The sequence below is a fragment of the Camellia sinensis genome, chromosome 8 (assembly GCF_055761805.1).
Source record: "Camellia sinensis isolate YWXY chromosome 8, ASM5576180v1, whole genome shotgun sequence".
Taxonomy (NCBI): domain Eukaryota; kingdom Viridiplantae; phylum Streptophyta; class Magnoliopsida; order Ericales; family Theaceae; genus Camellia; species Camellia sinensis.
The window spans coordinates 70,682,518-70,696,725 of NC_138968.1; positions in this window are offsets into that span (position 1 = coordinate 70,682,518).

The window sequence follows — 14,208 nt, forward strand, 5'->3', positions numbered from 1 at the left end:
ATATATTTTTGGGTTTGTTTTTGACCAGTGATTAGACATGAATGATTGATTTAGGGTGACCAGTGAGTTCAGTATAACATTAAAAAAATCGAAAAAAAATTTAGTAATATTTTTTTTTTCTTCAAATTACATCATTTTTTTTTTTTCATTTTTCAGGACTGTTTCATTCTTCTTCGAACTATGATTAGTGATTAGACATGGAGGATTGGTTTAGGGTGGTCAATGAGATCAGCATAAAATTAAAAAAGTCAATTTTTTATATTTTTTTCAAATTACATCTTTTTTTTATAAAAAAATTCAAGTCTATTTTGTATAAACGAATTTAAAAATTAAAAAAAAAGTTCAGGGAAGACAAAATTAAAAATAAAAAATTCCAACTATTTTATATTTTTTTTTCAAAATTTTTAAATTATCTTTAAACATTTGTAATCGGTCTAGTCAACTATAATCTAAGTAGAATTTTATTTTTATTTTTAAAATGTACAATAAAGATGAAAAAAGTTGAAAATATAAATTGTATTTTTTTTTTCTACATTATTTATATATAAAGGAGATAATCACAATTCAAATTTGGCGTGTGTCATTTGTTGCTTCTCTCATTTTGGGTCGTGCAGTTTTGTTCGCTGAATGACGCGAATAAAACATCAACAATCAATGACACAAGCGAAAAAGATCATTAAGGGAATAAACCTTTGTATCCCAAATGCATAAACGACAAAAAAAAAAGAAAGAGTGGTCATGAGACAAAAATCAATGTTCACTAAATAGTGCTTCTCATACATGTGTATTTTCTAAGAAGAGTTTCAGCAAAGTGCAAAAATATTACAAAAAGCTATTTGATCATCCTGAGGTATGTCGTATTGTTTGAGAAGTTAACAAAATAGTAGTCAAAAAATTATTAAAAAAGTCAAAATTAATAAATTATATAAAAAGTTAAAAATTTTATTTTCTCTTTACTTTTTATATATTTTTCTCATCAAAAATTAAAAAATTATTTCAAGTATACTAGTTTTTTTTAATCTCATATTTTAGTCAAAAAAATCAACAAAACTTATTAAAATAATATGTTTCCAAAATAAGACATCATTTTGTTTGGTTTGGAAATTTTAAAAATAATTCTTTTAATTTGTAATTTTTATTTTTTATTTTAGTAAAAAAAATTATATTTTAATTAATTTATTATAATTTTAAATTTACTAAATCTAGATACATTTAAAAATATAAAATTTGTGTAATTTTTTTTTTAAATTCATTAAATACAGATATATATATATATATATATATATATATTCACTACATTTTTTAACAACATGATAAAAAAATCATATGATGTTCCTCAACCACCTAATAATTTTTCATAAGTTACTCACTAACCACTGGGAAAATTATTCATAGACCCGCTAATCATCAATTGCCAAACTCTTATGCTATTCTCCGATCACTAACATAAATTAATGAATTTTATTGTTTTAACCATATTTCGTTCAAGATAGCTTGCTCCAACAGCATAGATGGGTGGTGTGGATTATAGGGGGTGATTATAGCTTATTTTAATTTAGGAATCTGTGCTTAGACTGTTTGATGCAGCTTCTGCTTATAACTTTTTTGACAGAAATAGTTTAAATAAACTAAGAAAAGCTAATTATTTAGAAATTGGGAAATGTGTACTTTTGATTTCTTCTTTCTGATTATCAATTTTTAACTTACAATAAGCTGTGCCAAACAGCACTAGAAAGAATTCCCATTCCAAAACTTTCAATAGATGATGGAAATATAACGTTTTATTCAAAAAGTGAATATGGAGCATCTAATATTCCCTCAAACTCTAACTACAAATCACCATTTACTTCTCTAAAAATTTCCCTGCAAAATAGTTTCATCAAAAGTGAATAATTTTTGTTCATAAATAAATACTAATTTTTAAATATTTGTTAAATATATTTAATATTATACTCATTTTAAAAGTATAATTTCATTTTTTTAATGATACTAATTTAAAAAAAAATAAATTTATATATTAAAAGTTATGTGTAGAGTATTCAATCCTCCAAATTTATGAATTTGAAAAATAAATTGAAAAATGCTCTGAATAAGTTCTCACTCTCCCACAAAAAAGAAGTTATAAGTTGGTCTTGAAATACCAGAACTTGATATTTCAATGATATTCTTATTGGTTAAAATGATAGAACATGCAAATTCATATTAAGTAATTAAAAAATATAAAAAAAAAAAATTTGATTGATAAAAAATATAATCATATAATATTTGGAATAACTCCCCCCAAACAAATAGATGTATGTGTCACATCATAACCTCACCTCGTCAATGAAAATTGTTCCGAAAGTTTCATATGTAACAAAGACTGATGATGACGGACAAGATATTTACGGTGCAAGATGTTTGTCACAATCAAGTTTTTAAAATGTCAATTTGTTTGACTTTCACTATAGGGAAAAGTAGATTTGGTGGCGTTTTTTCAACGACGTTTTTTTAAATGTCATTGTTATTAATATTTAACGGCGTTTTATAAACGTCGCATATTTTATTAAACAAAACGACACCGTTTTATAATGGGAGGCGCTTAAAAATGCCTTCAAATGCGGTACGCACATGCGCCTCCTTTTGTGAAAGTGAAACCTTATTTTGAATCAGACCCTTTCTCTCTCTCTCTCAACCCTTAATACACACGCACAGATCTCTCTCTCTCTCTCTCTCTCTCTCTCTCTCTCAACCCTCTCTAAGCACCATCAAAGATTCAGATCGAAGCGATTTCGAAGCTCCTGAAGGTTCAAATCTAAGCTTCAGCGAAGATTTAGATCGAAGCTCCATCGACGCGGTTTGAAGATTCAGATCAAAGATTTCGAAGCTCCATTGAAGTTTCAGATCTAAGCTTCATCGAAGATTCAGATCGAAGCGATTTCGAAGCTCCATTGAAGTTTCAGATCTAAGCTTCATCGAAGGTTCAAATTGAAGCTCCATCGATGCGATTTCGAAGCTCCATTGATGCGATTTCGAAGATTCAGATCTGAACACTGACCCCTCGATTACTCGCATTTCAAGTTCCAATGGTGGCAAATAGTCTACTTTGTTTCTGAACTGTAATCGGTACTCTCTCTCTCTCTGTGTGTCTAGATATATTATATAAACAAGGTTTGGTGGTTCAAATGCAGAATTTGTATGGCAGGTTTAGGGAGACTAGGTGCCTAGTTATTTATTCACATCCAGAGATGTTTTATAGTAGTAAGGCTTTATGTTTGATAATCCTGTTAAGCAGTTAAAACTAACGAGTTTTTTATTTAATTTTTTGTTTATGTTTTCTGTAGATGACTGCACACCGTGCCTTCCAGTTCTGCAAGCAATACAAACGCACAACAGAGTTTCGCAGGCTATGTGAAATCATCAGGAATCATTTGGCCAACCTTAATAAATACAGAGACCAGAGGGACCGACCTGATCTATCAGCTCCAGAAAGCTTGCAATTGTATCTTGATACAAGATTTGAGCAGTTAAAGATTGCAACCGAACTTGAACTCTGGCAGGTCTGCGTATTTGGTTATGCTTGAGAGTAGAGAAGTGGTAATGTTCAATTGGGTATGCTTTCATGTTAATTTCTACATATATTTTTGGGAGACAGTTTGCCAATAATCTGAGTGTGATTTGGGTCATAGTTTCATCCATTCTGTTGTGTTGTCTAATTTTACACTCAGTTATTATTTTATTGACCTTTTCTGGTTTGATTTTGCTTTAATCTCTGTAATAGAACCTGATAATTTCTTTTCTGGATAAATGGAGGTCGAAGTTAGAAACATATGATGCTCCTAAGTTTTGTCCAATCTTTTGGACAACCTCCATTGTGAACAAATTGGGAATGTTCTTGGAGAAATGACTTGATCAGGTTTCTGACTGGAATATTTGGTTCCTGCAGGCACATGAATTTCCATGCTTGAAAGAAATATCTGGGATTTCACAAGACCTGTCAATTATGATTCTGTGCCTCATTATCAAGTATGAATGTTCTGTTAACAGTTTAAAACCATTAAATTATGTATTGGGTAGATTTAGGGTGTGGGGGAGTTGACATACTTAAAGAGTGTAAACGATGTGCAAATTATATTGATTGCATATGTCTTCTCTATTTTTCCTGAAGTAACTGCCAGTCCTTTAAATCTAAGACCTGTGAATCTCTTTTCTTTGGTGGAAGTAATTTTGTCTGTCTTGCAAGTGTGCTTTTAATTATTCCATTATGTGATTCATGTTGTTCAATCATGGTACTGTTTAGGTTTGCCTTTTTGATTTTTAGTGCTTGATTGGAACTCCGATTTTTCTGCATATTAACCTCAATTTCATATATTAGCGATAGACATATTTCTTGCATGATGATGTTATAAGCATTTATTCTTTGGATGTATTTTTTTTGTTCTTTATTGATTACAAAGGAAGTGTATCCATATACTTCCCTAAATTTAGGATTCTTGTAACCCAAGAGGAAGGTTAGGGCCAGAACCCCATATCAAAATTTTAGCTTTGTGTATTCTGAGAGAGTGTGGGTGGGTTTTTGAGGAGGAATAACAGGTTATATTCATGAAGCATCGAGAGGCTTGTGTTTGCCGTACATTAATGTCATTATGTGACAGATACTATGTGTTTGGGTCTACAGTCTATTTGTGGCGTCACTGCCATTATTTATCTTGATCTGCACTGAAAGAGCTGGGTCTATAGAAAGAAATTATCGGACAACCAAAACCAGATTTATGAACATCTGTTTTAGTTTGAATGTGATGCATTGAGAGATCATGTATAGTTAATATGAATGCCATTAGAAACAAAGCCTGCTCTTTTTCCAAATGAATTTGATGGAACGTGAGACATTGTGCCATTTCTGGAGGTGGGCTCTGTCATCTTTGCTCTTAGTTGGAAGGATTTCCACAGAACTCAATAGATCACATGTCCTGTCATACATCATTTATGGAATAGATATGTAGCGATTTGTATAATCTTCTGGAAGCAAAATCATTTGAATGCTAATGAAATGGGGGTTGGGTTTAACTTCATTTTTTCTTTAATATTTTTGGGTGTTGTAGACGTCCCTCAAACGCGCCGGGAGGGTGAGTCCCGTTCTGTTTATTTGGGCTCACTACAGTTCGGACTCTCAAATTGTCACGGTTCTAAATCAGAACCAAAGAGTCCAAATCCGGCAAATCGTTTTGAGAAAACAGATTTTGAAAGAAGTGCCAAACATGGACTGTTTTGCCAGATACAGAGTCGCCACCTAAATATTTTATTTTTGGGAAATTTAGGAAACCCTGACTCGTTTGCCTAAGGCCACGTGTCCGTCATCACCAAAGTTGCCTCTGCTCGGGAACTTGGGTACGATTGGGGAAGGTCACTTCATGAGCACCCCCGCTCGCCCGATCAAATATCGGCCTCTACTAACCATGATATCTATTTTTGAAAACATTATGCGTTCTTATTCCGGTTATTAACCTAGATTTACTATGTGATGCGCACAACATACAAGTATAGACTGGGTCGCCTGAATTGGAACAAAATATTTCATTTTTGTTTGTTCGAAATTGGTTTGATGGTGCTACCCGCAAGTAAGCTAAGACATGGATTTGCCGCCCTCAGGTGGGCTTAGAAAAACATGATTTTTGCCACTATCTAGTGGGCTTAAAACACACATTTGATGAATTGTTCCAATCCAAATAACCCAACCTTCACCCACAGGCATTCAGGCAGTTATATCATATAAGCATATAGCCTCATGGTAAGCATGCTATCATGACAGTCACTCACACGCATGCAAGGATGCTAAAGCATAAAACTTACCGAGTACTCCAAGCCAAAACAGAAGCTAATTAGAAATCTATGCATGATCCTAATTATACAGAAATGACAAATGCAGCACATGCAAAAATGCAACTATAGCAGGCTCGGCTATTCTAGACATGGCATATGAAATGCTACAGCTAACATGTATTCAACTTTGAATTAAAAATACAATGCAGTTAGTATGATGCGCCGAGCCCGGTGCATGCAAAACAGATGAATGAATGTAAACATGTTGTCATACTGTATGCTAATTGAAACATGTCCTAATCTAACCATCATAAGCAGGTAAATAAAAGGGAGAAAGATGTGGGGTTGGAAGACATACATCACATACACGCACACTTATTACAGTTGTGCCCTCGCGCAGAGGGTCCAAATAAATAATATACAGTCCCAAAGGAATAATTACAGTCTGAATAAATACAGAATCCTAATTAATTAAGAAATTAATCTAAGAAAGTGATAAATTGACATGCAAACCAGGGACTGCCTCAAATCTGCTCTGGATGATGAATGATGCATGCTCGGGTTGCCTTGTGCGGAGAATCCCTTGCGATGCCCCAGTTTGCCTCTATTTGCAGTTGTTCTTGGAATGCGTGCCAAGCTCCGGAAGGCTGCCGATTTTTGATTTGCTGCAACAGAGAGCAACAAAGGGACATGGCAAAGTATTTTCACATATGTATGCATGACTACTCTTCAGGGAGTGTAGTCCTCGATCCTCGTGCCACCAATCACGCATATCGATGCATGATGGCCGAGGAGTCGAATTGCACGACTCAATATGAAATGAATGCACATATAAACACAACAAGACCTAAACTCCATCATGGATAATCTGGAGTGTCGGTGACTGGGAATTGAGACACGTTCCGTCACTCAGAGTACGAAACGTCCCTCGTTTCCCGTGCTCGGGCTAACTCCTATCCCAAACACAATGCAATATGCATGAAATGCAATATGCATGACATGCATGAATGCAACTAATATACAACCTAGCATGCACAATGCTATGAAACGGCATACACGATGCACGAGGTAACATGGCATATACAATGTGCTAACATACAACCTAGCATACACAATGCTATGAAATAAAATGGCATACACAATGCACAATGGACTTACACCAACATGAGTGGACCTCAGCCACACGCACATAAGTAGCCATGAGATGAAAATGAGACACTCGAAATGCGTGCACACATGCATACAAACCGAGGATCAAGCCTAAGACACAAATGCCACTCTAACAAGGCATGGCAAGGCACGAAATATGGCATAAAAACATGCAAGTTTCAGCACTGAAATGTGATACAAAATGACCCCGAAACATGGAAACATGGCATCCGATGCATGGAATGGCCCCGAAACACAAAACTAGGCATACGCATTGGCCTATAGCTATACAAAACATGCATTATTTTATCATGAAGCATGAAGACAGATACAAAACAGTCCCAAAACATGCATATTTCCAGTTTATAACAAGCCTCAAAAATGAACACAAATAGGGCTAACCTATCATGCAAAAGAAGCCCTAAAAGAGAGGTTAAACATGAAGGAACAGCAGCTGGCCCCAAATGGAAAAGAGCCCTTCAACAAAGTTGAATAGGGGCTCAAAACAAGTCACTTTACAGTTTAAATCAAGCCACGAAAATAATCACAAATAAGGCCAAACCATCATGCGAGAAAAGGGCCTAAAAGAGGGGTAAAGAGACAAGTGGTAGCTTATGTTCTCAAACAGAGGAGAGCCCTTCAACAATGTTGAATAGGGGCTCAAAAAAAGAGGTTTTACAGTTTATATAAAGATCCAAAACAACTCACAAATAGGCCTAAAGTACTATGCAAAAATTGGCCTAAAAGAGAGATAGAGAAGCAAGTGATAGCAGGAGGCCTCAAACAGAGGAGAGCCCTTCAACAATGTTGAAGAGGGGCTCAAAAAAAGCTATTTTAAATTTTATGGAAAAGTCCAAAACAACTCAGAAATAGGCCTAAAATACTATGCAAAAATAAGGCCTAAAAGAGAGTTAAAGAAGAAAGTGATAGCTGGAGGCCTCAAACAGAGGAGATCCCTTCAACAATGTTGAAGAGGGGCTCAAAATAAGCTATTTTACAGTTTATTGAAGAGTCCAAAACAGCTCACAAACAGGCCAAAAATACTATGCAAAAATAAGGCCTAAAATAGAGTTAAAGAAGCAAGTGATAGCAGGAGGCCTCAAACAGAGAAGAGCCCTTCAACAATGTTGAAGAGAGGCTCAAAAAAAGATATTTTATAGTTTATGGCAGAGTCCAAAACAGCTCACAAACAGGCCAAAAATACTATGCAAAAATAAGGCCTAAAAAAGAGTTAAAGAAGCAAGTGATAGCAGGAGGCCTCAAACAGAGAAAGACCCTTAATCAAACATGAAAAGGGGCTCAAAATATGACTATTTAGAGTTAGGGTCGGAGCCCAAAAATGCAAGCAATTAAGGCTTATATACAAAGAAAAAAAAAGACTAGAAAATGGAAGAAAGTGCCTCACCATTGTAGACCAATGCTCCAACAAATTTTGAGCCAAGTTTGGGAGTTCTTCACCTCTGGAAAGCAGCCTCAAGTTTCTAGAATGGAGGATGGAGGTGTGGTGCTATGAGGTGGTGTAGAAATGGTATAAGAGCAAGGTAGTTTTGAGGGTTGGAATAGAGGAAGAGAGAGATTGAGTGCAAGGGCTCAAGACCAAATTTTTGTAACCCCTCAAAATGCAGCTGAAGGGCTGGTTATATAGGCAAAGAAGGGGAGGAAAAAGGGGAGAAAATGAATTCAAATTTCCCCCCAAAAGGGCACCCCCCGGATATAGGATCTGAGGGGAAAAAGAGGTCACAGTTGGAAGGAACAGGGAGTGGCGGTCATGGCCGGCCAGGTTTTGGGGGTTCAGGTGGTCGGCCGACCACCTCCCATGGCCGGCCGACCAAGCGTCAAAGGGGTCAAGCAAAATTACTAGTCGGCCACCTCAAAAAGGTGGCCTCCCATGTGTGCACAACACAACTATGTGATTGAAACCCAAAAATGGTGAACCAAGAGAGAGAAAAGGCCAATTTTTGGAGGGGGTTAAAAGGGTCAAGCACAATTACTGGTCGGCCACCAAATATTGGTGGCCTCCCAGGTGTGTACATCACAAATATGGGGTCTAGGGTTCAAGAAAGTGGCTTCGGGGTGGTCAACATTGGCTTTCAAGTGAGGAAAACGGGCGTCGGAGAGCGATGAAGAAATAAAACTGGTTTTTTTGAACAATGACTGGTCTCCCACCCTCCTACAAGCTTCCTAACTATGAAAATAAGGTCTCCACCAAAATGAACCAAATCGATGCAAAACGAAGGTTCGGGGGCCAAAACACGCTGTCTAGGGGCCCGAAAACTGACTGTTAAGCACCGGAGGTGGCGTTTGACCACGAAGTTGGTCTCTCGGACCCCAGTGTCCCTCAAAAGGGAGGAAATAATATGTATGCCAAAAATCGGAGCAAACGGAGATGGTTAGGCGGTCCCGAACCGAGGCACACGGCCGTCGGCTCCGAAAAAAAAAGGAAAACGGGCTCCAAATGGGAAAAATGGCCTACGACCACGAAACGTAGCCTACGGCCATTGAGAGATGATCTACGAGACCTCTCCCTCCCTTCGGGAAGAGCAAACAGAGAAAACAGAGCCTGGTTCGCAAACCGAGGCAAGGCAGGAAAGAATCCAGAAGTCCGGAGGCAAGGCTCGCAGCCGAGACTCTGAAACTTCTGAACAAGCACAACATGCAGTATCACCGAGCGCTCAACTGGTGACGTCTGAGTCTTATGGTCGGTCAAAAATGGGGTGTCTACAGTTGCCCCTCTTTGACAGAACTCGGAAGTCATAAGTGACGGGAGTGAATGTCAAAGCCTAGAGACGACCTGTTTTTGACAAGGCCGAAGACTTAGACAAACAGGCAAAACAAACAGAGATGTGCCCGCAGGCATGCCTGCAGGCAGGGGCAAAATCCAACCGACAATGCAAGAAGCTGAGGGTATCTCAATGATCATGCAAATGCAGCAAGCTGTGATGAAGCACATATTCACAATAGATGCAACAGTTTTAAGCAAGAATGCAAAGCAACAACTACATTTCATGCAGTTTAAGAATGCAGAGAATTATTCAATTCTCGCCACGTCTCACACGGAGAAGATACAATACCTGCGCGGTTTGTCAGGTAGCGCCAGCCTCAAATGAACCGTACATACAATATCATGTCCTGAAAAGAGAGAGACTCAACAAGCACAACATTGTTAACAACATGTTTTCAAAACGCTATTGAATGCAGACAATCGCGGCGTTGATAGAAAAGTGCATCGCAATGCGAGGAGTAGCGCGCGTGACAACGTGGGTTAAGCATGAGGGTATGACAACACCCGTGAAACATGCCCAATAGTATGAGTGGTGTGCATGAGAATGCAAGTGACGTGCATAACAATGCAGAGCAAGTGCAAACTAGAATGCATGTTTGTCATAAAACGACGAGCGAAGAAACGCAAGTTTTTGATGAGGGCAACTCAATCGCGACCTCCGGTTTACCTCCTGGAGGGGTCGCAACGTGTTCAAAAAGGATACATCTTACTTTTGACAAGCAATGATGACAGATGCACTGAAAGTTGGAGTTGACGTTCCGGCGGCGCGATTTTGCGACGGAAAGTGCACTTTTCTTGTACTTTTTCAGGTCCCGGGGACTCCAATCCTTCCCAAAATTTGTAGAGAGCTTGGTGGGCGCTTGAGGAACACCACCGACCAGGTCTGGTCCCAGGGAGAGGCCACCGACCAGCTTTTTGCAAAAGGGGTGGTCGGCTGACCACTTAGCCCAAATCTGGGGTAGTTTAGTCTTTTTGCTCCTATTTCTTTAAATACACTCGGCCAAACACCTTTTCCTCACAACTCCAACTCCGAAATCAGTCCCTCTCCCTTCCTAGAGCATTCTCCCTCTCAGATCTGCGCTCTATACGCGTTTTCCAATGCTCCACGCAAGTTGTTTTCGCGAAATCTTTCAGTTTTCATCACTTTGGACCGATTAAATTTTGATTTTGGTGCTTCTTTTCTCATTTTCACCACTTGAGGTAAGTTTGTCTCAACATTTGGAAGATTTCCTCGGGGGTTGACTTTTGTTGACTTTTTCATTTCCCGAGAGTTGACTTTTGTTGACTTTTTCCAATTTTGGCTCATTTTGCTCATTTTTGCAAATTTCTTGAAATGGCGGGTCACTTTCCCCACGGCGGAGGTTCTCCAGGCGCAGGAGGCGAGCCTGACATCATGTCTTTGCATCCGAGGGTTCGCCCCTTTATCCCCGAGAGGTATAATCCTTCGACTCATGTCCTCCCTCGGGCTATTTTTTATCACTTCACTGATTTCGATGATCGAGTGCCTAGGGATCTACTTTTGCGAGAGCTAGAGTCTCGCCTCTCTCATGAGGCACGAGAGGTATTTATTTTTCCCTTTTTTACATTTCCGCAACGTATTCCGCATTTTTGTACGTTTTATGCCTCTTACTATGCATATCTGCTCTTTTTAGCACGTAGCATGTTCTGATGCTTAGCCCACGACACAGTATTCTGTTTGCGTTTTGAACGCTTGAATTTCTGATCACGTAGCCCATAACCTGATGGTGAACACACAACACACACTTGTCGAGAGTAGAACACACAGCCCAAACTCTGAATTTCTGAACACGCAACCCAATTTGAAGGTGAACACGCAGCACACTATTTTGTTGAGAGTAGAACACACAGCCCAAACTCTGAATTTCTGAACACGCAGCCCAATGTGAAGGTAAGCACACAGCACATACTTGTTGAGAGTAGAACACACAGCCCAAACTCTGAATTTCTGAACACGCAGCCCAATTTGAAGGTGAGCACACAGCACATACTGATTTGTTGAGAGTAGAACACACAACCCAAACTCTGAATTTCTGAACAAGCAGTCCAATTTGAAGGTGAGCACACAGCCCAAACTCTGAATTTCTAAACACGCAGTTCAATTTGAAGGTGAGCACACAGCACATACTTGTTGAGAGTAGAACACACAGCCCAAACTCTGAATTTCTGAACACGCAGCCGAATTTGAAGGTGAGCACACAGCACACACTGATTTGTTGAGAGTAGAACACACAGCCCAAACTCTGAATTTCTGAACACGCAGTCCAATTTGAAGGTGAGCACACAGCACACACTGATTTGTTGAGAGTAGAACACACAGCCCAAACTCTGAATTTCTGAACACGCAGTCCAATTTCAAGGTGAGCACACAGCACACACTTGTCGAGAGTAGAACACACAGCCCAAACTTTGAATTTCTGAACACGCAGCCCAATTTGAAGTTGAACACGCAGCACACTGTTTTCTCGAGAGTAGAACACACACCCCAAACTCTGAATTTCTGAACACGCAGCCCAATTTGAAGGTGAACACGCAGCACGCTGTTTTGTTGAGAGTAGAACACACAACCCAAACTCTGATGTTGAACACTCGGCTCGAATTTTGAGGTGAACACACAGTCCACTGGTTTTGAAATCTGAACACACAGCCCAAATATTTGAATTCTGATTTGATCCTGCATATAGCTTATACATTTCATTTGCACGCAGCTTGTATATCTCATTTGCACGCAGCTTGTTTATTTCATTTGCACGCAGCTTGTTTATTTCATTCTGAAACTGAATATATGTATTCACCGTGAATGCAGGTGTCCTCCCGTGTTACACAGGGGTACGGCTCCATCGTTGCGAGAGAGTGGTACGCGGAGCTCCCAGAGGCCGTCCGCGATTGGGTTGACCTAGCAGGATTCGGCCCCTTTTGTGCGGGGATATCTCGTCATCTAGCTAGCAGGACGTTGATGGGTGCCCTGGTGGAGAGGTGGTGGGACACCACCAACTCTTTTCATTTCTCATCTGCCAGAGATATGACCATGACCCCGTTTGACTTTGCCGTATTGACTGGCCTTGACGTGGGAGGTTGGGCGATCCCATATGACGAGGATATGGGCCAGTGGGAGGCCGCTTGGATCTTTTTACTGGGAGCTTGTCCACCTGTCGACCGATCCTCGGGCCGAGTCCGGTACACTTGGTTTTCTTCCCATTTTAGGCATATTGAGCCCGAGACTCTGGAGGAGATTACACAGTACGCCCGCGGGTTTCTGATGTTTCTCTTCGGGACTACTCTGTTCTCCGACAAAGGGAACACCGTTGGGCTATATCTGCTGGATGCCCTAGCGGACCTCACACAGGTTAGTCGGTATGATTGGGGTGGCGCCCGCTTGGCTACCCTTTATTGCTATATGAGCGCGACTTCCCGCGGACGGGGGAACACAGTCGGCGGCTACTGGAGAGCCTGGGAGGTACCTTCTGCCCTCTTGATTTACATTTCTGCTTTTCAATGTATGTATATTGCACACACGGCACACTTTATACTCTGTCCTGACATCCTGCACTCAACATTCTGTATTCTGATGGCTTCTGCCCCGTTTTCCGCAGTTATGGGTTTTTGCATATTTTCCCGTACTAGCACCAGAGCTGGAGGTGGAGGCGCCTCTTGTGACCCCCTACTCTCTTGTTTTCAAGGGCCAGTACCGGCCGCGGCCTCAGGAGACTCTTCTCTACCTACGGTAGTACTTTGACACGGTGCAGCCGTCAGAGGTAATCCAAAACTCCTAATTCCCAATGCTTTCATCTTTGGTTTATTCCGTACATCTATGATTTCTGATCAGCCTATGCATTGGTTGTCCGCAGATTGCCTGGCAGCCCTGGTTGCCTTTGGGTGGAGACCTTTGATTTCAGTTTGCCGGAGGATGGGGCTCTTCCCGGTATAGGATCTTATTCGAGGGGCCAGTTGGTAGGGCCTGGTTCCTGGGGAAACACTTCCTTCGTCAGACTATGGGCTTTCCTGAGCCGAGTGTTCCCTCAGCACCTCCAGACGATATGTGGCTCACTGATAGACTTACTCCCCAGAGTGTTATTGACGCTAGACTGGGCACTGATGCACTGCTGCATGTAGAGGATGGGGAGTACGTGACCTACCTTCACACCTACTTGATGCCTCCGTTGACAGGTGTCCGTGCTCCCTCGAGGAGGTCTGCTGACATACCATCTTTGAGTCGAGCTCGGGCTGTAGGCGCCCCTTCTACTAGCAGGGCTGGCACATTGAGATGAGGGGTTGGACTGGTCCCTCCGATTCCTCCGACTCTTCATCATGCTGGATGGCCAGACATGCCGACCGAGTTGACAGGATGGCGATACGGGACCTCTTACACGATTCCGATAGAGCCTCCCATGCCTGATCATCGATATGTCATTGATCCCGACTCACCGCCGGTATGCCCCACTGTTTTTCATCTATCATTC